This window comes from Oryctolagus cuniculus, chromosome 9, assembly GCF_964237555.1.
Source record: "Oryctolagus cuniculus chromosome 9, mOryCun1.1, whole genome shotgun sequence".
NCBI classification, from domain to species: domain Eukaryota; kingdom Metazoa; phylum Chordata; class Mammalia; order Lagomorpha; family Leporidae; genus Oryctolagus; species Oryctolagus cuniculus.
This window is the reverse complement of record NC_091440.1, coordinates 6,199,883-6,225,233: the sequence shown is the minus strand read 5'-3', so window position 1 is coordinate 6,225,233 and position 25,351 is coordinate 6,199,883.

The window sequence follows — 25,351 nt, the reverse complement described above, 5'->3', positions numbered from 1 at the left end:
ACTTCTGGCGTTGTATACTGGAGTTTTAACCACGTTTTCATTAAAAAGCAGAAAGTGTTGTGCTAGATATAAAATCATAGTGCTTTGTACTTTGTTTAAAATATCCATAATAGTTCCCAATTGGAAGACTTAATCTTCGAAGTTACACCAGTCCTCTAAAACTGAGATACTTTCCATCTGATAAAAACTTGACTTTATTTTCAATTCAAATAAATTAATAACTGCCACCATAATACCCACCTATGTTTCAGATTTTAATTTTGAGGTGTTGGATAGCCAGGAAACAGACAGAGAGACTTGCCAACAGGTTCTGACCTGAACATGTCAGTGCTCTCCCTTCTCACATCCATCTTCCAGAAGCCACTGTGACTTGTCAAGAGGACTCCTCTCTTTGAGCTTGTATTCTCCAATTATCCTGTTAGGCAGCCCCAAATTCTAATGTGGCAAAGGGGGAGGCTGTTTGTTTATTTTTGTTTTTGTTAGCATCATTTTTTTTTTAACATCTTGAGACAGCGCGACCCATTCTGGTTCCCCTAGTTTTGTGGAAGAGAAGTGAATGTGAATGTGAATGGCTCAGTGAGAACATAAAGTGGACAACGACAGGAGCTGTTTACAAGTGGCTCAACTGCTTGCCAGAAACTCTCTGTGGGCCACCAGAAGTCCACCAGACACATCTCATTGTATCCTACAAACCATATCGAGGAACATCCTACAAACGTGAGGGGAAGTAGGAAGAGCACTGGGATCAATGCACACAAGGGGGCTAAATAGTCCATTGGGGAAGGATGTGTGGACATCAGGTCACGGGAAGAGCAGGTGCAGGCAGGCCTCCTTAATGACAGCTTCCACTGTCATTGACTGAGGATCAAAACTACCTCAGAAAATGAAATTCTATCAGCATTGAACATATACAATTTCTTGTTATTCCTTAAACAATACGGTCCAACAAGTATTCACATAGTACTTACATTGTATTTGGTATTATAAGTAACCTAGAGGTGATTTAAAGTCTGTAGGAGTGTATGTGTGAACACTAAATCATTTTATCTCTGAAACTTGAGCATCCACAGATGTTGCTGTCCATTGGGGTCCTGGAACCAATTCTTGTGGATACCGAGGGATGACTTTGGTATCTTTGTAGAACCTAGGTCTCCAGAGAAAGTCCTGCTATGACATCACATCATGAAGCTCTAAGATGAATGGGGTAAATTACAAAAATAGCTGCAGTGTTCCACCTCTGTCCTGTAACCATGCCTCTCACCAAAAAATGCTGCAGGTTCCTCCTAATCTGACTCCACTAGCCATGGGACTACCTTTGGCCAAATGCACAGAGATATATTCAGGACGGCCCAATGGTCCCAGTAGGAGGAAGCAAAATGAGGGCAATTCACTCAGTCAAGGCTGGTCTGTACCCCTGATAACCAGTTAGACATGTGAACAAGCCGAGATGAGGTCGCCTGGACACCTGAACACCAGATCTTCACGGTTGCAAGACAGGGAGCAGTAAGTACACTTTGATATATGCCACTGACTCAGTGGGGTTGTTACACTGCATTATTGGGGCAGTAGATAGCTTGATACAATGAAAAAAGTAAAATAGTAATGAAAAAATACAGATAAAGGTATACCATGGTTAAAAGGGAACATTTGGGCAAAGATAGCGTATAAAATGAATCAGAGGAAAAATTTCAGAAAACTGGGTATTGTGCATGAAAATACCTGCAGGCCAAAAAGTGGTACAGAGAAAATAAACTGAGGCTCAAACTCTAGCATGGGAGAAAAGAAAGGTAAGTGTGAAAAGAGAAACACATCAACTACTGACATCATATTTTACATTTATTTACAATGAGTAATGGGATTCATACTGAGGGAAATTTAATCCAGGATCTAGAAGACCAACTTGAGAGCTGCCTGAGGATGAAGATGAAAATGACTGAGAGATGGAAGTCATCAGAAAGAGGAAAATTGCCTCTCAGAGTGAGAACATACATAACAGGGATGATTAGTATCCCATGATTTTAAAAAAGGAAAATCAAAGTTGTAAAGGGGGAAACATTCCTTGAACTAACCAAAAAGATTTGCAACAAAAGGCTAAGAGGAGTCATTACATGACAGGTAGAAACCAAGGGAAAAATTCATTCTAGCAAAAAAAAAAAAAAAAAAGGCAATGACAAAAAGAACACAAAATTCTTACAAGCATTCCAGAAGAGTGGGGGTAGAGGGAAGAAGCGACTACAGAGAAACTGGGCTCCAGTGCTCCTGGGCTTCTTGATTGTCCCTGCACAGGACAACAGTGGGCGTGCTCAAGGGTAGAGGTTGTAATCCATCGACTTGTTACGTGGCCACGTTATCTTTAGTGCATGAACTCACAGAGAACTTCAAAAAAGCATCACTATTTGTCCTTTGATTAAAAAAAAAATTATCAGTGAGATGCAGGACACCATAAGCTCACCAGGGAGGTAACAGGCAAAAATGGTTTGGAGGTCTCCCCAGCAAGGAGGATAAAAGCACAGGCTGGAAGTGGATCAGCCTTGCTTCATTGCCTGATGTTAACACTGGATGTGGCTTTTCATGGCAACATAGTTCCCCTCTTGTAAAACGAAGATAGTAGCATCTACAGCAAATTATTGTAGAACTTTAAAATAGGTGAGATATTTATTATAGTGCCCATCCTACAGGGCATATTTAATAAATGTTTGATGACATCATTGGGGCCACTGAAGGATAAGGGCATTTCAGAAAGTTCATGGAAAAATGGAATTAAAAAATGCTTATTTGGATGTGAAGGGAAGGGGAGAGGGAGTGGAAAAGGGGAGGGTTGCAGGTGGTGTGGGGAGCAACTCGGACTAGACTAAGTTACTGGAATTAAGACTTATTCTATGCATCTGCTCTCCCACAATATGGCGCTGGGAGAGGAGGCAACAGCTTCTACCCAGCTGCCTCTCACCAACTTGACAAGCTGCAGGAGCTGCTCCTGATTGGAGGAGAGCAGCGTACTCGGCGTGTGGGCAGCCGAGTTAAGATTGGCGGAGGAGGACTATAAAGGAGGAGAGAGACGGCATGCACCAGGAACATCTAAGAGGAACATCTATCTGAAGGAACACCTGAGCAGCCCCCGAGAGAGCCGGCCGGCGGTGTGCCACTCCCCTGCGGAAGTGGGGAAAGTGGCCAGGGGGAACCGCCCTTCCACGGAGGTGGAAGGGACAGTAGCCAACCCGGGAAGAACCAGCAGCAAACCCGGGGAGGGCCGAGCAGACAGAAGAACAGCACAGGGTCCTGTGTCGTTCCTCCACGAAGACGGGGAGCGACAGGTGGGAGGGACTTTATGGCGGGGGAAGCCATTGTAATCCATAAGCTGTACTTTGGAAATTTATATTCATTAAATAAAAGTTAAAAAATGAAAAAAAATGCTTATTTGGGTGCAAAAAAAAACTTGAAATCCATGTATAGTTTTTCATAATACATTTTCCATTGGACCTCCTGTTGGCATGGCCTTCAAAATTTTTGTGCAACAAAAATGAGCATTTAGCATAGGAGTTAAAACTCCAGTTAAGATGCTACCATAACACATTGGAAGACCTGCGTTCAACACCTGACTCTTGCTCCTGACTCCAGCTTCCTACTAATGCAGATCCTGGGAGAAAGGGGTGAGGATTCAAGTAATTGGGTTCTTTCAACCAACATAGAAGACCTGAACTGAGTTCCTAGAACACATGTTTAAGCATTGGTCCAACCATAGCCATTACAGGCATTTGGGAAGAAAAACAGTAGATGGGAACATTCTAAGATTATTTTAAAATACCAAAATAAACTTATCTTTTACTTCCACTTCTCACAACTTTTTGAAGTATCCTTAGATAACATGTAATGGCACAACTAAGAGGAATGTCATTTGAAGGAGTTGCTCAATTTTGCCAATATCTTTTATGCTCAGTGTTTGCACAGCCTCCATGAACCGTATCTTTTCAGTTCTGAAATGAGCACTTGAATGATCCCTTCTCATATGAGGAGTATATATGTGTGCTTATGTAATATCTGTATATATTTTGTGTATTACACGGGTATTGTATAAGAAGTACAGTCTACAGAATCAAGTATAGCAAACTTCCTAGTAGGTAATTAAGGTATACATCAACTGGTAACAAACAGGAAGAGGTGAATTTGTGGGGTGATAGCAGGACCACCTCAGCACCTAACTGAAATTTACATGAGTTATTAAGGCAGACAACACCCCAAAGAGTCATTGGCATTGAGATATTGGATAAAATTCCCATGTCTGTCTATTTTGGTGGCTCAGATCCAACACAAAAGCTGAATGTGAAGTAAAAATCTACACAGCCACTTCACGGGGTACCACCCAATCCTAGACCAGCAATGGCTTCCCCCTGCAGCAGGCAGAAGTCCCCTGCGGGACAGGTCGGTCCCCCAAAAGGACCCTGTGACAGAGATAAGCCAAGGAAGTTACTGACATCTGGAAACAAGAGTGACTCGCTCCATCAGAAACCTCAGCTTAGGAAGACAACTGGAACTCAAGAGAGCAATGAAGAAAGGGACATGCAAAGACATATACCCAGAGCTGATGGATGAAGTCACGTTGCAAAAATGACTGCTAAATTCATGAGTCAATGACAGATGACATGAAATGTGATGTATTCCCATCAACCTCAGTCTTCTCAGAGAAGGACCATGGTTTCCTTGATCTATCAAAATAATGCCATAAAACCTATAGTCCCCACAGTTTAATTAAACCTGATTTCTTGCCAGGACTTTCCTAAGATTTTTCTAGGATGTCACTCTCTTTAGGATTTAAAAGACTATGGGGACTGTTGCTGCAGCTCACTAGGCTAATCTTCCGCCTGCGGCGCCGGCACCCTGGGTTCTAGTCCCGGGGTTGGGGTGCCGGATTCTGTCCCGGTTGCTCCTCTTCCAGTCCAGCTCTCTGCTGTGGCCCGGGAAGGCAATAGAGGATGGCCCAGGTGCTTAGGCCCTGCACCCACATGAGAAATCAGGAGGAAGCATCTGGCTCCTGGCTTCAGATCAGCGCAGCGCGCACCATAGCAGCCATTTTGGGGATGAACCAACGGAAGGAAGACCTTTCTCTCTCTCTCTCTCTCTCTCACTGTCTAACTCTGCCTGTCAAAAAAATAATAAAATAAATAAGGTACCTTCCTGAAATCCTTCACACTAGGCTCTTTGTAACCCATTAAACAGCTGGTTGGAAGAATTCCCAAGTCCATGGAAAATAGCACTAGATTTATAAAATTTGAGATATCTTTTTTTTCTAATCAGAAACAGAATTTCTTGGAAAATCAATGACTGAATTCTCCTGTTCATCTTGGATGAAAAAGGTAATGAAAAAACGAAGTCAATTCAGAGTGAACGTGTTAAACAGACACAGAGCCTTCTGGACTGCCTCTCCCTTCGCGTTCAGTGTTTTCACATTGTCTAGTCTTTCTTTGTCAGCAATAAAAGGCTCTTGAACACTTACTCACACCAAGGTACTGTGAAACACCACTTACACAATCTCAAATTGAAACTTGCATCAGAGATCATCAAACCCAACCTCCTACTGGGTGAGCAATCTATTCATCAATATTCTAAGAGGCAAGCATCCTTCACCCCCAATGACTACCTCACTCCCAATTCCATTGTTGGGTAAGCTCCCTCCGAAATCTCAGACTTCTTTCAGAGTGGACACTGGGCACAGCAGTTAAGACCTGTTGGGACGCTCACATCCTGTATCAAGTGCCTGAATTCAAGTCTCAGCTCAGCCCCTTCCAGCTTCTTGCTAATACAGACCTTCAGGGGCAGCAGGTGATGGCCCAAGTTACTGGGTCCCTGTCTGCTGTGTGAGACTGAACTTTCTGGGTTCCTGGCTTCAGTGTGGCCTGTCTCTGTTGGTGCAGACACTTGGGGAGTGAACCAGCCACTGGGAGAGTTCTGTCTTCTGCCTTTGAAATAAACAAAATGAATATGTAAATAATTTATCAAAACTTCCTGATTATAAAGAAACTTTGACTTCTTTTGGAGCGGAGTTATCTCCTTCAGTGTTCACCTACAACCTTTTGTCTACACAGACATAGACCATCCTTATGCATGACAAAGCTCCAAGAATTCCAAGAAAGCTACTTTGTTCTTCGCCTCTGTTCCCCTGACTTAACCAACCTAGGTGACTGCAACACCGCCTCTCTCTTGTGGTTTCTTACTGGTCCCCTGGTGCTCACTGCTGTTTGGATGTACTCTTCTTCTCCATAGATACCCAGAAAGTTTCACTCTGTCAACAACTTCTGGGAAAATGTCATAGCGGCTTGTAAAGATCTCAGACAGTGAAGCCATCCGACTTCCGGTTTTAAATCCTGGCTCTTGGCTACCAATTGTGTGACATGTAGCAAGTTATGCAACTCTCTCGTTTTCTCACCTGCCAAAAAGGAATTATACTACCTGATAAAATTATAGTGAAGGCTGAAGAAGTCAACGCAGCACTGAAGCAAAGCTCATGGCACAGAATGGCAAGCCCTCAATTAATAACACCTGTCATTATTATATATCACTATTGCAGGCTAAAAAATGATATCAAAAGATGACGAAGTGACTATGTGAACTTCTAGAAGTAAGAAGTTCAATTTACATAGTCCCCAAGAGTGATTTCTTTGTTTTCAATATTATTCTCCTGGCTGTAATCCAAGTCCACAGATTAATCCTTTGTTTCTTTGTGAAATGACACTTTCTATATTTCAAGTATTTCAACTTTGGGAATTGAACAGTAAAGTTTTCCAAAATCCCAAAGTAGTGTCTGCATTTTCTAGTTTTATTTGAAATAAATGGTCTCACAGGTCATAAATTCTCCATATCATCAACTAGTTCTACTTGCGGGTGCTAGGGGAGAGATTTGTGTTATTGCTGACACTAAATCCACTCCAAACACCTCTTACTCTTGCTAAAGAAATTACCATGCATGTGGCACAATTTAGGAGTTATGCTTCTAAGTGTTTCACCGTAGGGCTAATGTCCAGAGAAAGAAGCAGTGAGGGAGAACAAGGCCCAGCCCCGCTCCCCCTCCATACAAACCCCACCCTATCGACTGCTGCATAGACAGCTTCCAGGAGACCACGATACAAAACTGAGACAAATTCTCCAGAATGCATGTGGACCCCATTTCAAACTTGGTAGGTAAAATTCTGACCTTCAAATTTCTTCCTTGCCTAATTTCCCCAACTTAGGATCTTCCAGTTTGGAACACAGAGAAAAAAACAGAAGTGGAGGAGCCATCCTAAGATTGCAAAGTCGTAAGTTTTAGCCCTAACTTCAAGAAAGAGAGTAATTGGTTTGTAAGGAGCTCACACAGATGAGTTACTGTGAGGAGAATCAGAATAATCATAGCTGACTCCATTTTCACTCAGACGAGTCGGAGCTTCCTTCAAGTTCACAAGCTCATCAAGTTGGTCTACCAGATGAGGTCATGAATGGCTCATATTCATCATTTTACTCTTCTGCATTGTCATCAACAATAAGAACACTTAGCAAACCACAGAATTCTCCGTGAACCTATTTAGAAACAGAAGTGAGAGCCGAAGTCACTGGGTTTCAGACAGGATCTTGGACAAAAGGATGCAGAGTGACAGTGAGTCATGGACTCTGAGACCGACCTTACTCACCAGTAATTAGTACTTACTTGGTATATTCATTTCCAAAGTTCTTACGCACTCCTTATTACATCTGAGGCTTACCAAGTCTAACAGGGCACAGCCTGAGAGGTGCTGTCATGAACGAAATGATGGTGCTCTCGCAGGGGCACAAAGCAGTCGGGCTCACTCTGCTGTGAGCTATGGGAGACTTACGGGGAAGACAGCCAGAGTAAGGGTGCATACGCACGAAACCCTAGTGACTTCCAAGATCATCATCCTGAAGATCCAGGCTCAGAATAAGACGCCTTCCCTGAAAGCACAGGTTTTTCTCCTGCTAGCTACACAACCTAGCGACTGGCTCATGCAACACAGACACAGTAGGGACCAACTCACAGATCTGTTAGAAGGATTAAATATGCATAAACCTACTATTCACTGCTTCTCTAAGTGATCATCTTGGAGGCATGGAAACATGAATTTTTTTTTTTTCCATCAGAAAAGGAAACTTCCTTCCATTGACAATGAATCATTTATGGAGAAATAAGATAAACATAAATTTTACAGATTAACAAGTTGAAATACCCCAAATATTTTTAATTAAACTGTTACTATAGATTTCTGACATTCATTTAAAAATCAGCACCAAGGCATCACAATGCTATAGCCATTTAGAAACAAAAGTTTTCAAGGGAGATAAAACTTCCTGGGAAGGTCAAATTATATTAGCTAAGGATATCAGAGAAGGCAGTTCTTAAGGAGTTTCATTAGTGTCACAGGGCCAACAATTGCCTAATGGGTGCTCATACAAATTTTGACGTTCAAAATGCATGTTTGACTCCATTAAGTTTTTATATGATCCTGTTTTATATGAAGTTTTTTGTATTTTTAATAAACAAAGCGTGTTATTTTACATTTATTTGAAAGTAAAGAGACGCTGAGAACAGAGCAAGGAAGGGTTCTTCCATCTGCTGGTTCACTCCTCAAATGCCCACAATGGCCATGGCTTGACCAGGCTGAAGCCAGGAGCCCAGAACTCCATCCAGGTCTCCCAAATGGTGGCAGGGGCCCAGTACTCGAGCCAATATCTGCAGCCTTCCAGAATGTGCATGAACAGGAAGCTGGATTGAAAGCTGAGTCAGCTTGTCTAAATAAGATCAGAGTCGGCGAACTCAAGAGGCTTCCATAGCCTTGGCAACTCATGTCGAGAGCCTAGGGTGATTACTGACGCCATCAACAAGAGTGTCAATTTTAGGTCAACAACAGGAGTCACTGTGCACTTACTCCTCATGTAGGATCTCTGTCCTTAATGTGTTGTTCAATGTGAATTAATGTTATAACTAGTACTCAAACAGTACTTTACACTTTGTGTTTCTGTGTGGGTGCAAACTGTTGAAATCTTTACTTAATATATACTGAATTGATCTTCTGTATATAAAGAGAATTGAAAATGAATCTTGATGTGAATGGAATGGGAGAGGGAGCGGGCGATGGGAGGGGTTCGGGTGGGAGGGAAGTTATTGGATGAAAAAGCCACTGTAATCCAAAAGCTGTACTTTGGAAATTTCCATTTATTAAATAAAAGTTAAAAAAAAGAAAAAAAGAAAGCTGAGTCACGACTCAAATCTAGGTACTCTGAGATGGGATTGAGTGTCCCAAGCAACTGCACCACAACACCATCATAGAAATTTTCTTTTCTTTAAGATGTATCTATTTATTTGAAAGGCAAAGTTACAGGCAGAGATCTTCCATCCAAAAGGCTGGTTCACGTTCCAAAAGGCTGTATCTGCCAGGGCTGAGCCAAAAGCAAGGAGCCTGGAACAACACCTGGGTCTCCCACGTGGCTGCAGAGGCCCAAGCACCTGGGCCATCTTCCACCGCTTTTCCAGGCACATTATTAGGGAGCTGGATCAGAAGTGGAGCAGCCAGGGCTCAAACTGGTGCCCATTTGGATGCCAGCACTGCAGGTGACCGTTTCACCCACTGCGCCCCAGTGCTGGCCCCAACCCCAGAATTTTCTGTATTAATCATTAATATTGTTTTCATGACCTGTACTTGCAATCAACCTTACCTGATTTTGTAGGCTCAATTATCACCCATAATATGTTCAGTGTAGCGCTCTCTCTCCTTGAAACTCTGACCCCTGATTCTAAACTGCCCATCAGAGATTGTTCCTCTGTCTCACAGACACCTCCAACTCAACGCTTCATCTCCCTGTGAAATGTGCTCTCCCTCCTGCCTTCCTCTCAGTGAATGGGACTATTTGGTTTTTTGCTGTCCTACATTACTACTCAGATAAAATATTTTTCTTTTATATTAAGGACCCAGTTATAACATCTTATTATATAGCTGTCTAACAAAAATAAATAAATCCTCCATGAAAATGCAAAATAAAATATAATGTAAAACAATGGGTTTTTAGTAAGTTAAAAGAAGCATGCAGGTTGTATTGATGGGGCATTGCTACCCACTGGCACATCTCCCTAGACGTATCTAGGCATATCTCCCTAGATGCCTCCCTTGCCCGCGGCCCCCAAATCTTATCAGTCCCCAGTCTTGCTGGTGCTACTCCCCAGTATCCTTCTAGTCACCCCCTTGTCTCCATTTCCACTGTCACTTGCACAAGGCTCTCTCTGACCTTAAGTAATTTGTTTCTCTGTCCAGAAATGCTGTTCCTGTGTTCTAAATGACAGCTTCTTTGACTTGCCTGATTTCTGCTTCTCCTTGGGTTTAGCTTGGATGGGACTTCCCTCCTCCATCCTCAAGCGGGGCTGCCTGCTCCCCAGGTATTCTGCCGTCAGCCCACACCTCATTTTCCCCTTGCCTTGTTTATGCACCTGATTTTGCCCACTAATCTCTTGTTTTTTTCCATTAATGTAAGGTTCAGGACCAACAGGGTCTATGTCTTGGTCACTGTTGACTTCTAGGGATAACTCTCTCTCTCTCTCTTTCTCTCTCTGAGAGTTAGGAGCTCCAGAAGAGTGGATTGAATTGAATGAAAATTTACCAAATAATCAAGGATACTTATATATTCTTTCCACACAGATAAATGCGCATGCCCTGGTACTGGCAAGACTCATGCTTTGCAATGTTGCATTTCTGAGACTCTGAGTTTGACCACATTTGAATTCTATGGCCATGGGACAGAACAACATGTCTATACCTCATGGTACTAAAGTTAACACCAGAATTCTACTAGCATATGGGAAAGAAAATCAACATCTAATATTTGTATACCGGTTCACAACGTACTGAGTCTTTTCAAATTCTTTGACCTAATTCACCTTATTAATCTCATGTTCCTCTAATTATTATTTTCCTTCATGCATTCTCAATCAACGTGTTTGCTCAAAGATCTCTTTGGTCAGAAACTTGATGAATGAAACCTGGCTAAGCATTACTGGCCAACCCAGATGGTGTTAATAACGCAACACAAGCTTTTCAGTTTTGTTTTGCTCATGAATGTACCCCCGCTGGACAAGTGAAAGAGCTGCTTCTCAGATTTCCAAGGGGTCTCCAACTTTTCAGACTCACCGCCTCCCTTGAGCCACGGTCCCTTCCACCCTCACCTCACCACCAGAGCATCACCTGTGAAGGGGGTGGCCAGGTGTCCTCAAGCTTTCTCTTGGGTCATTTCATGTCTCTCTCATCATATCTGCCTGTCTCCATTCGGATCATCCTCATCTCCTGTTCAGGTAGTCAGTCTCCAGAAACATCATCTCACCATGAGTCACTCTGTTCTCACATCCTCCTGTGGTTCCAAAACTTGAAACACTTCAGTCTAGTGTGCAATGCTTGTGATGCTGTGGCCTCTTCCTGCTCTGGTTCATCCTCCACTGCCCACTTGCATGCTCCCTGACCCTGCACTCCACACTGTAGCAGCCTTGAGCCTCGAACCATGAGGGGGCACATCGAACCATGAGGGGGCACATCGGGCTGCTTCCTGCTCCTGTACATTTTTAAACACTTTTCTCTATTTGAAGTACACTTTCCTGTTCCACCAACACAAGAAATCCCTATTGTTCCTTCAAATGCCTCCCATTCTGCAATGGCATCTCTCTGCAAGAACAGACGATTGGCTCATTTGAGCCACAGCTGAGCTCTGTCTGCCTGAGTTACATTGTGCAGGGTCCTCGCGCTGACAAATGTGTTACTCCCTGTGAGCTATCAGATCCCAAGGACAATTATGGGTTTTCTCCCTCCATGTATCCCCCTGCCTGGCACATCACAGGTGTGTTTATTAAATGGATGAGCAAAAGAAGTAATCAATCACTGGAAGCAGCACAGACCCAAATCTGTGTCAGGATTTCTTGGCCGAATTCTAAAGGCACCAACACTGATTCTAGACATTGGCTCAGTGTTTTCACTTGGTTTTCATTAAGGCCAGAGGCACAGTGTGGAAAAATCCAAAGAAAAACCGTAATGGTCATTAATCTCCCTGAGAAATCCTAATTTTTCCTGCCAATTGTTTTGCTAAGTCTTATGACTATTCGGCAGTCTAGCCCATTAAAACTCATAAAGACTATTAGAAACTAAATACTGCTCCAACGTGTCCTGAAACACTGAAGTTACCAAATAAGTAACACAGGAACACAAGGAAAATTGTAAAGCAAGTCCAGGAGTTGATCCGGGGGAAAATAGACATTTGTCTCGGAATTCAAGACAATTCTTAAAAAGAAAAAAAAAAAATACCACCCACACAGCTCCTTCAGCTCACTTTGCTGATACATTTGCGTTTGCCAGTGTTGGCATCAAGCATGAAGTTAATACCTATCTGGGAACTCAGCATGGCCCAGAGGAGGCGGGAAAACCTAAACTCCCAGCTGCACGCTCCAATTGACTCCACCTTACGGAAATCACACTTGATGGAGAGGAAAATCATGTGACCGCCGCCTCATTTGACAGACAGTTCATTATTCCGACAAAACAGGTCCACAGGAAGAAGAAAAGCACACCTGAGACTCACTACCTGTCCGTGGTCTCTGGGCCTGACATTCTATACAGCTCAATTGGTTTAATAAACTGCAGGAACTTACTCAAACTTCTAAGAATCTGCCAAGTAAAATGAGAAAATTTGACTGCAATAACATGTTCTAACCACTCTGCAATTTAAAAGAGGTGTTATTCTACTTTGCACTGTACACAATACATTCCACACAACTGGCTCCCAATTGTCATGAATACTGTGACCACAGCACTAATACAAAATTTGCTCTTTTAAAGTCCAGTGTTATTTAAAGGGCCAGAGAGCAAGTCATCAAAAACTTACTTCATCTAATTTACTTAGGAAGATGTTTCTACCCTTTAAATTATAGTATATTGATTATTATCAATATGTTTTAATAAACAAAGACATGTATTTATGTAGAAAACTTTCTATGAGTTGGTTGAGTTTGTGGCATCAAACTGTGCCTCCTGTGTATGCTGCTAGTTATTGTCACCTATTGGAAGAGTAGAGGGATGGTCAGGGCCAGGAGATCCAAATTTATCAAATACTCTAGACTTCAAAATAAATTTTTACTCCAGTGGGAAACAACTCAATAGAACCCAAAGTGTGCTGGTGTTTTGGTTGTTGCTATCAGGTTTTTATTTTATTTCATTATTTCGCTTTCCTAAATTTGCTTTTAAGAAGACTTTAAAAGAATAGCATATTTGGTGAAAATCTAGCAATAAGAATAAATCATAATAAAAGAGTGAACCTCCAAGCATGTTTCAAAAGCACAACAATTCCTTGGCTGTGGCAGGGATCCGTCCAAGGTGATCTCTCGTGGGACTTGAGCCCTGGGGTGATCCACAATGCACCACAGAGAAATATCATGCATGCTGTGGGATCCCAAAAAATGTCTTCAATGTTAAGACAGAAGCCCGGGCCGGCGCCGCGGCTCACTAAGCTAATCCTCCGCCTTGCGGCACCGGCACACCAGGTTCTAGTCCCGGTCGGGGTGCCGGATTCTGTCCCGGTTACCCCTCTTCCAGGCCAGCTCTCTGCTGTGGCCCGGGATGGCAGTGGAGGATGGCCCAGGTGCTTGGGCCCTGCACCCCATGGGAGACCAGGAGAAATACCTGGCTCCTGCCATCGGATCAGCGCGGTGCGCCGGCCGCGGCGGCCATTGGAGGGTGAACCAACGGCAAAGGAAGACCTTTCTCTCTGTCTCTCTCTCTCACTGTCCACTCTGCCTGTCCAAAAAAAAAAAAAAAAAAAAGACAAAAGCCCTTTAGTGTATTCATAGAAGGAACAATAAATAAGAACCTTCTTTTTTATCCTACTTTTGCCCTACTTTTGTACAATTAGACACAACTGTTGGAGATTATTTAGGGAGAAATACTTGCAGGTTTTTTGTTGAGCCCATTAATTGGATTATTAGAAGTGAAAAGTTGAAATGTACTTTAATCTGTTTTTCTAAAGTATAGTTTTAAACAAATTTATGTCTTTAATCATAACCAGCTGCTATTGAATATAACTAAAATTTGCCACCATGAAAGAGTCCACGGTAATATAAAGTTGGAACAGTCCAGTTCCCTCACTATCAATGTGACTGAACAATCACCCACAGTGCACCATCGCAGGGATGAGGCCTCCCTTTTTCTCCATGTAATTTTAATCAATTATAAGAAATAGTCAAATCAATTTAATATTCAGAAAAGAATTTTTAAAAATTAAATGCTCCTCATAGAATAAAATATGAAAAAAATTTACTGTAATATATGTTTCTCCTGCTTGGATGTTTATAATAAATATGAAATTGTGAATAAGTTATAGACTAGGATTTCATTAGGTCCATTCAAAGCCTCAATCTGAATGAAGTTTTTTTAAATCTATAAACCAAAAAATAGCTTTAAAGCTTAACATTTCCCATCTAGACATCACTTAGTTTATAATTGGTAATTTTTAACCTATTAAAAATAAAGTTTTATTTGCTCTAATTTATTTGTAAGACATATACACTAAAGAAAAGCGCTATTGACTTGAGACTATGGCTAATGTAGTCCCTGTAATAGATAAATTTGTGTTGAAATAAAACAAAGGAGCAAAATCAATATTCCATCATTGTGGAAGTTAAGGTTAGAGATACTAACTGAAAATAGAATTCAATCAGGATAAGCTTTTCAAGGGAAATTTAGCACAAGATGTTTAAATAGACCCAAGTAATAAGACACTCAGTCAATTTGCTTTCCTTTGTTTTCTTTCTTTCTTCCATTCTACTTGCGTTTTAACAATGATAAGGGAAGGAGCAACAACTGCCCCAGAGTAAGGTGAGAAGAGAATTTAAGAGTGCCAACAGAGTGAGATCCGCGAAGAGATCAAGAGCACTGGTGAAAAATGAATTTCACAGGAGAGATTATTTTTTCATCTATAGCTGACAAATTAAAATTGGGTTCTTCATTCCATGTTAACACAGAACAAGAGATACATAGATTTGGGTGTCAGAAGAGATTGGCTTTAGCCATAGTAGAGTTTGCAAACTCTTTTAAGCAAACAGGGATATGAGACATACTTAGCAAAAAGGTGGTTGTTCTTTTCTTTTTTTTAGAGAGAGACAGAGAGAAAGGTCTTCCTTCCATTGGTTCACCCCCCAAATGGCTGCTACGGCCAGTGCGGTGTGCCGATCTGAAGTCAGGAGCCAGGTGCTTCCTCCTGCTCTCCCATGCGGGTGCAGGGTCCAAGCACTTGGGCCATCCTCCACTGCACTCCCGGGCCACAGCAGAGAGCTGGCCTGGAAGAGGGGCAACCGGACAGAATCCGGCGCCCCAACCGGGACTAGAACCCGGTGTGCCTGCGCCACAGGCAGAAGATTAGCCTAGTGAACCGCAGTGCCGGCCAAAGGTGGTTGTTCTTATCCAGTGAAAAACTAGGAAGTGTACCTGATTTTTAACAAGTTGCCTGCATTGTAAAGAAAGCGGCCTTCAGATGTGATGAGAACTGAGAAAATGCCCCAGATGGTAGTAATCAGCCAATAAGGAGACACAACGTGAAGTTTGCTGATTAGTCCACATTGTGCACAATGAACCCTGGAAAGAAGGCTGCCCACTGGGCTGTGAGCAAAGAGATCAGCAGTGGGCCAGGTGGAACAGCAGGATTGACTCTGTCCCATAAATGTTTCCCAGACACCCAAAACCAGAGCTATAGGTGCCACAACCATGGAGCAGAAACCAAACACCCCTTTCCCCGGGTCCTTCCCCAAGTGCACAGTGGCCATCAGTGGAAACAGAACAAGTGAGAAGAGAAAGGTAGGCTTCCACATGAGATGGAAACAGCCTGGAAACAGAGAGAGACAGAGAGAAAGGTCTTCCTTTGCTGTTGGTTCACCCTCCAATGGCCGCCGCGGCCGGCGCACTGCGCTGATCCAATGGCAGGAGCCAGGTGCTTCTCCTGGTCTCCCATGGGGTGCAGGGCCCAAGCACTTGGGCCATCCTCCACTGCACTCCCTGGCCACAGCAGAGAGCTGGCCTGGAAGAGGGGCAACCAGGACAGAATCCGGCACTCCGACCAGGACTAGAACCCCGTGTGCCGGCGCCACAAGGCAGAGGATTAGCCTATTGAGCCGCAGCACTGGCATCTTAATACTGCTTATAGTAGCTTCCATAATTTCATGTTTTTCCCTCTGTGACTACTTTGCAGTACCATTCTCTTGAGACAAAAGATATTTTCCAGATTTCAAAACCTGGTAACTGGGGCCAGTGCTGTGGCATAGTTCACTAAGCCTCTGCCTGCTGCACTGGCATCCCATATGAGCATCAGTTCATGTCCTGGCTGCTCCTCTTCTGATCCAGCTCTCTGCTATGGCCTGGGAAAGCAGCAGAAGATGGCCCAAGTCCTTGGGCCCCTGCACCCATGTGGGAGATCCAGAAGAAGCTCCTGGCTTCAGATGAGCCCAGCTCTGGTTATTGCAGCCATTTGGAGAGTGAACCAGCAGATGGAAGACCTCTCTTTGTTTCCTCCTTTCTATCTGTAACTCTGCTGATCAAATAAATAAATGAATCTTTAAAAAATAAAAAGAAAGAAAAACTTGGTAACTCAGAACTGGCCATAGCAAGTATATCTAATTTCAACCATGCTCATGCAATGGCACAACTAGATGAATTACTAAAGGGTAAGAATTTAGTCGAATGACTAGATAAATGTAACAATTCCATAAATTATGCATATATTCTTATTTTCTTTAATGAGAAAATACAACTTATACCAGAAAACAGTCCTGCACCTTCCCTGGCATAGCAGATCCAATGGATACTGTTTGGACTCCTTTTTTTCCCTTAGTTTTTTTTAAACGTTTCTTCCACAGAAGATGAATCTATTATCAAATGTAAAGAAAACTTGCTTTCTCATTCCTGGTGCATGTCACTTACTCACATTAAATATAAATCTATCAGAATAGGAAATATGCAACTTGAATTGCAATCTTGTCACCTACAAATTAATTGCAAATTTAAAACTATATGCTATTGTACTATGACATGTGAAGCTATTTAGTATGCTTACCAAGTATTTTTAAGTCCTTAGAGTAAAAATCATTTTACTTAGCACAAAAAATTTGCAGTGAAGTCTACATAATTATAATTATTCATGCAAAATACTTCACATATTTTCTTACAAAACAAAGTGATTATAACACTACCATTGTGGTGAAAAATGAAAAATATGTTTATAAATTTAGTAGTTTGGCTAAGATCATAATGTATGTAAATTCCAGACCTTAAAATGAAAATGTAGTTGCGATTTAGTGAAGTTAAAGCTTTGAAGTGTGTCAAATTGCTGCTACTGAAAATTTAAACTCATTTTCCCTAAGGAATGGCAGTAAGGAATGCGCACTACCACAGTCTCCATCACACTTATTCCCTAAAAAACAGCGGAGATTTCAAATACTACATGATTCACTTCCTGTTCAAATGCACTTAAATACAAGTAAGAAGGCTGGCATTACTCAGCAATCAGGACCTGGACTTAGAACAGTCTGGTTACCAGCCAGTACACTAGCAGGTACAGTCTCATGCTGACCAGTCACCCCCGGTGATTCTGACATGGGCTCCGTCAAGCATTCTCTACAGCAATGATTCCTATGGTGCAGCCAGGCCAGCAGCAGCAACACCAGGAAATTTGTTAGAAGTGAACATTTTCTCATTCTCAAACTTACTGAATCCAAACTTCTCAAGGCAGAGCCATGCAACCTGGATTATAACGTGTCCTCCACGTGGTCTGATGCCCTAGTTTTAGAAGCACCTCTCTACGTCAGGTAACATCCCCACGGTGCTGAGGATTATGTCAGGGTACAGGAGAATACACTGTAGCAGATGCCCTCACTCTTCTTAAGAACTAAAGTAGCTAGTATGTAAACCTGTTTTCACAACACTAGAAATACGACTACCCTGTGATCCAGGAATCCAACTTCTGAGTTTATATACCCAAAAGATTTGAAATCAGTATGTCAAAGAGATCTGAAGTCTCACACATTGCAGCACTATTCACAGTAGCTAAATTATGGAAGCCACCCAAGTGTCCATCAACAGACGAATAAAGGAATTGTGGTCTATATACACAGTGGAACGCTATTCAGCCTCATTAAGAAAGGAAATTCTGCCACTGGCGACAACATGGATAAACCTGCAGGACATGATGCTTGTGAAACAGCCAGGCACACAAAGACAAACACCACGTGATCTCACTTACACCTGGGATATGAAATGATCAGACTTACAGAAGCAGAGAGTAGAAGGGAGGTTGTCCGTGATGGGGACAGGAGGAATGTGGAGGTCCTGATCAAGGTTACAAGGTTTCAGGTGGGCAGGAGGAATACATTTTTTGAACTCTATTGCATAGCATAGTGATGACAGTTAGCAGTGTACTATATACTTTAAAAATGTTAAGAGTAAATTTCAAATGATCTCAGTATAAAAATGGTAAGAAATATTTGAGGCAATGGATACATGACTTAGCTTGATTCCACCACTCACTTTGCATATGAACATTATAATATCATGCTGAGAACATAAACATATGTTCTCAATTCACAGTAAAACAAATGCAATATCGCTTCAAGGTGGTGGCAGCTCTTTCAAGTCTATTTCTCACTTTATGGAAAAAAGAAAATCTAGGGTAACTGTCCTATTTTGTCCAGCACGTGCCTCCAAGGGAATTCTCATGACCCATGGGGACCTATTCTCCTTCATTTTCCTTTCTCATTCAGGGAAAAATGGTCTTTTCAGGGCCATGTACTATTACCTTTTTTCTCCATTCCCCAGTCACTGAAGCTGGCACTGAAGAAGCTTCCAAAGCTTGTTTTATTTTTATTTGTTTATTTTTTAGCCATCTTTCTCACTGAGAAGAAAATGATCTCAGTTTCTCTTCTTTTGCTGATGTCAAAGTCAAACAAAATATAGTCTCCAAAATAAAGAGACTTTTACTTAGGACTAAGAACAGGACTGTAGTCCAAGGCTCACAGTCCAAGGCTGAGTGACCTTTGCCTGCTCAGCTTCCACACAGACAACTCCATCCCTACAACCCTTCATCCCATTCCTCTCCCAGACACACCTGGGACATGGAAAACTCATCCCCCCATAGCCACTTTGCATTCACACTTCCTTTCTGTGGAACATTCTTGAACCCAGAACTTGCAAGACCTTCTGGTCATCCAGGCTTCAGTTTTAATGCACCCTCCTCAGAGAAATTACTCCAGACCACACAACAAAACCAAGCCTCAGCCACTCACTTTCCAGCATCTCACTCTGTCAATTTATTTATTGTCCCTCTGAAATGCTCTTATTTGTTTAGTCCCTATGGACATCGTGAAGCCTTCATGAGAACATGGACATTGTCTGTCTTGGTCACTTTGGTGTAGCCAAAGTCAAACAACAACTGACACGGAAGAGTAGACACTCCCCAGACACATGCTCAATGAATCAAAGAATGGTTTGCCATTATTTCCTGTTTATCTCATTAGCTAGAACTCTTTTGGTTGAAAGCAACAAATAATTTCAACCCCAGTTAGTCAAGCAGAGTCTGTGTTAAAGGTTACAAGAAGGTTTCACAGAGAAAGTGTTTATTTGCACCCTAAGAGTATTTGGAATAAGAGTGCAGGGAGTAACTACCAGCTCAACTCTTTTCCCATTCTGTTTCTCTGCTGTGGTTCCCAAACTTTCCCTTCGTGTCATATTGGCATTCCTCATTCTTGATCCACATGGCAGACAACACAAGGTCAATACCTTTGAAATTGAGATAGTTCCTGTTTCAGCCTGGTGGATAAAAAGTGAGTTCTCACTCTCATTTCCAGTACCGTGATATCCAGGCAAGCACTTCATTTGGTCCAACTAAATCACTTCCCAACTCCAGTGGAAGGGCAGGGGTTGGGATGAAGGTTTCATCTTGTCCTAGAATGAAAGTCTATTAGTCACAACTCAGGCTTAGTAGGAGAGAAATGGTAGTTCTCAAAAAAAATGACAATTAAGAAGAGAGAGGAATACATCTAGGAACTGGAGGAAGATGATGGTGTAGGGAGGGAGCTTACCAATAGTCTAGGAGAGACAGTTTAAAAAAGTGAATAGAGTGCAGTCTCAAGGAAGAGTCAGGGAGAAAATGGCAGAGGAAACTCCACACAAATTTGTGGGACTCAGCGGACCAGCGTGGAGGGTGTGGACACCCACAAATCAGGACCCCAGCAGCAGAGAGCTTCCATAGCAGCTTTGGAGAAAGATGAGCCCAGACTGCAGTAGTCCAAGCTACTGGTAATAAAAATGCAGGAAAAGCCAGGAGGCAATCTGGCTTGGAGCCCTACGTGGGACAGTGTACCTGCCAAACTGGAGGAGAAAGAAAATAGGGAGGGGGCACGTTTCTCTTTCCCAGATTACCCTGCAACAGCATCCTGTAACAAGACAATATAGAGCAGCACAACTTTGGACAGATGTAACAACTCTGCACCCAGCAACCAGCTGAGTGGAGACTCCTGAGTCTGGCAGGGAGAACGAATGGGAGGCTGGATGCTCATGACTGTGGGAGGCTTGCATGCCAAGACTGTAAAAACAATGAGACTGTGGGACTTTGAAAACACTGAGGCTACAAGTGAAGGCTCAGGGTGTGGCTGGGACTTCGGGCAGTCACTGTGGGAGGCTCCACATACTCAGGGCTCCCTGGTTTCCTGGTGAGGGACATTGGTGGGGAATCTGCTTACATCGAGGACTGCACAGATCATTTGTGTGGTTCTTGAGGAAGTACGGATGAATATTATACTCACTAGGGCTAGCTCCCAGGCACTAGTCTCCTTTGAGGAGAGGAAATGAGCTGAGTCTATGCCAACAGAACAGAAAAACCTCCCCTCTGATAAAAAAAAAAAAGAGAGAGATTTATCACACCCAACCTGGGTGTCACCTTAACATTCCATCACCCTGCAACACTGAACAGGGCTCCCTGGCCATACCCACCACATTCCTCTAGATATTCCCCAAAAGCGGATACTCCACTAATCCACACATAGTCCCAAGATAAAACCTGCTACAGCAAAAAAGAAGAGGAAGAGGAAGATGATGATGATGATGAAGAAGAAGAAGAAGAAGAAGAAGAAGAAGAAGAAACCAACAAGAATCTCCACAAATGTCAAATAATAAACACATCAATTCAAGAAACAAGAATACAGAACACAACATCACGCCCCCAAAAGAATACAACACTTCAATACAAGACTGTTAAGATAAAAAGTTTGAAGAAATGCCAGAAACTGAATTCAAAAAATTGACCACAGGATTACTTAGAAGTAATCAGAAGCAAATGCACGAACTAATGAAATCCGTACGTGAAATGAAGAAAATTTCTCCCATGAAATTGAGATCTTAAAGAGAAAGCAAAATGAAATCTTGGATATGAAGAATTCAACAGAACAAATAACCAATGCAGTGGAAAGCCTTAATAATAGACTCAGTGAAGCAGAAGAAAGAATATCTGACTTAGAAGACAAAACACAGGCAAAAACAATATAATAGATCAATAAAATGAAGAGCTGGTTTTTTTGAAAAAGTAAACAAAATTGACATACCATTGGCCCAACTAACCAAAAAAAAAGGAGTAAGAAGGCCCAAATCAAGAAAATTAGAGATGAAAAAGTAAATGTAACAACAAACACCACAGAAATAAAAAGAATTATCAGAAATTACTAAAAAGAGCTATATGTTAACAAACTGGGAAATCTAGAAGAAATGGGTAGATTCCTGGACACATACACCTACCTAAATTGAGCCAGGAAGACACAGAAAACCTAAATAGATCCATTATTAAGATGGAAATTGAATCAGCAATAAAGACCCTCCCAAGAAAGAAAAGCCCACAACCAGAAGGCTTCACTGCTGAATTCTATCAGACAGTTAAAGAACTAACCCCAATTCATCTCAAGCTATTCAAAATAATTGAAATGGAATGAATCCTCTCAAATTCCTTCTATGAAAACAGCATCACCTTAATTTCTAAGCCTAAAAAAGATGCAACTGAGAAAGAGTACAGATCAATTTCCCTGATGAACATAGACATAAAAATCCTCAACAAAATTCTAGCCGATCAAATCAAATAACACATGAGAAAAATCATTCACCCAGACCAAGTGGGACTTATCCCTGGTATGCAGGGATGGCTCAACATTTGCAAATCAATCAATGTGATATATCACACTAACAAACTGAAAAACAAAAACCATATGATTATCTCAACAGATAGAGAAAGCATTTGATAAAATACAACACCCTTTCATGATGAAAACTCTAAGCAAATTGGGCACAGAAGGAACATTCTTCAAGACAATCAAGGCAACTTATGACAAATCCATGGCCAGCATCACATTGAATAGAGCAAAGTTGGAAGCATTCCCACTGAGATCCAGAACTAGACAAGGATGCCCACTCTCACAGTTGTTATTCAACATAGTCCTGGAAGTTTAAACCAGAGCCATTAGACAAGAAAAAGAAATCAAAGGAATACAATTTGAGAAGGAGGAAGTCCTTCCCTATTTGCCGATGACATGATTCTATACAAAGGGGACCCAAAAGACTCTATTAAGAGATTACTGGGACTCATAGTAGAGTTTGGCAAAGTCGCAGGATATAAAATCAATGCACAAAAATCAAAATCAACAGCTTCATATATACAAACAAAGCCATAGCTGAGAAAGAACTTCTAAGATCAATCTCGTTCACAATAGCTACAAAAAAATCAAATACCTTGGAATAAATTTAAACAAGGATGTCAAAGATCTCTAAGATGAGAATTACAAAACATTAAAAAAGAAATAAAGAAGATACAAACAAATGGAAAAATCTTCCAAGTTCATGGATTGAAGGAATCAATATCATCAAAACGTCCATACTTCCAAAAGCAATTTACAGATTCAATGCAACACCAATCAAAATACTAAGGACATTTTTCTCAGATATACAAAAAATGATGTTGGAATTCATATGGAAACATAGGAGACCCCAAATAGCTAAAGCAATCTTATACCTCAAAAACAAAGCCAGAGGCATCAAAATACCAGATTGTAAGATATACTATAGGGCAGTTATAATAAAAACAGCCTATTACTGGTGCAAAAATAGATGGATAGACCAATGGAGCAGAATAGAAATGCCAGAAAGCAATCCAAACATCTACAACCAACTGATTTTTCACAGAGGAGCTAAAACCAATCCCTGAAGCAAGGACAGTCTCTTCAATAAATGGTGCTGGGAAAACTGGATTTCCACGTGCAGAGTATGAAGCAAGACCCCTCCCTGACACCTTACAAAAAAATCCACTCAAAATGAATTAAAGACCCAAATCTACAACCTGATACCATCAAATTATTAGAGAACAATGGGGAAACCCTGAAAGACATTGACATAGGCAAAGACATCTTGGAAAAGACCCTAGAGGCACAAGCAATCAAAGACAAAATTAATAACCGGGGCTGGCGCCTAGCTCAATAGGCTAATCCTCCACCTATGGCACTGGCACCCCAGGTTCTAGTCCCGGTTTCCCCTCTTCCAGGCCAGCTCTCTGCTGTGGTCTGGAAGTACAGTGGAGGATGGCCCAAGTCCTTGGGCTCTGCACCCGCATGGGAGACCAGGAGAAGCACCTGGCTCCTGGCTTCAAATCAGCGCAGTGCGCCTGCTTCAGTGCACTGGCCGCAGCAGCCATTGCGGGGTGAACCAATGGTAAAGGAAGACCTTTCTCTCTGTCTCTCTCTCACTGTCCATGCTACCTGTCAAAAAAAATAATAATAATAATAACCGGGGTTACATCAAATTGAGAAGCTTCTGTACTGCAAAAGAAACACTCAGGAAAGTGAAGAGGCAACCAACAGAATGGGAGAAATTATTTACAAACTACACAACTGATAAAGGATTAATAACCAGAATATACAAAGAAATCAAGAAACTCAACAGCAATAAAACAAACATCCCAGTAAAGAAGTGAGCAAAGGACTTAAAAAGGCATTTTTCAAGAGAGGATATCCAAATGGCCAACAGACACATGAAAAAATGTTCAGGATAACTAGCCATCAGGGAAATACAAATCAAAACTACAATGAAGTTTCACCTCACCTCAGAGTGGCAGCCACACAGAAATCAACAAACAACATATACTGGTGAAGATGTGGGGGAAAAGGTACCCTAATTGACTGTTGTGAGAGTAAACTGGTAAAGCCACAATGGAAGACAGTAATGGGATACTGCAGAAATATGAATACAGACCTACCATATGACCCAGCCATCCCAGTCTTGGAAATTTACCCAAGGGAAATGAAATCAGCAGATGAAAGAGTTATCTGTACCCCCATCTTTATTACAGCTCAATTCACAATAACTGAGACATGGAATCAACCCACATGGAAGACTGCATAAAGAAATTATGGGATATATACACTAAGGAATACTACATAGCAGAAAAAAAATGAAACCCACAGTGAAAAAAATTTATAACAAAATGGACGAATCGGAAAAACATCATACTTAGTGAAATAAGGCAGTCCCAAAGGGATAAATACCATATGTTCTCCCTGATGTGTGATAACTATAAGAGCACCTAAAAGGCAATCTGTAGAAGTGAAATTGACACTTTGAAAAGCAATGAATTGAACAGCCCTTTTCTTGACTATTGAGGAACAGTTTATTTTTTATACTATTTGTTGAACTCTTTACTTAACATAGAGTTAAATATATGAGTATAAAGTCAATTGAAAATAGATCTCAGTAAAAAAATAAGAGTGAGAATAAGAGAGCGAGGAGCAAGAGGAGTTAGGAGTATGAGAGGGAGGGTGGGCACTGTGGGAAGAATCACCCCATCCTGAGAGTTGCAATTATGAAGTGTATACAGTTTGTAACTGTAAAGCTGTAGAGTTCTGCACACATTCCTATGGATTTACTTTTTTTTTTTTTTTTTTTGACAGGCAGAGTGGAAAGTGAGAGAGAGAGAGAGAAAGGTCTTCCTTTTGCCATTGGTTCACCCTCCAATGGCTGCCGCAGCTGGCACACTGTGGCCAGAGCACCACACTGACCCGAAGCCAGGAGCCAGGTGCTTCTCCTGGTCTCCCATGGCTCACATACAGAAATCTACCAACAACAGATGCTGGCAAGGATGTGGGGAAAAAGGGACACTAACCCACTGTTGGTGGGAATGCAAACTGGTTAAGCCACTATGGAAGTCAGTCTGGAGATTCCTCAGAAACCTGAATATAACCCTACTGTTCAACCTAGCCATCCCACTCCTTGGGATTTACCAA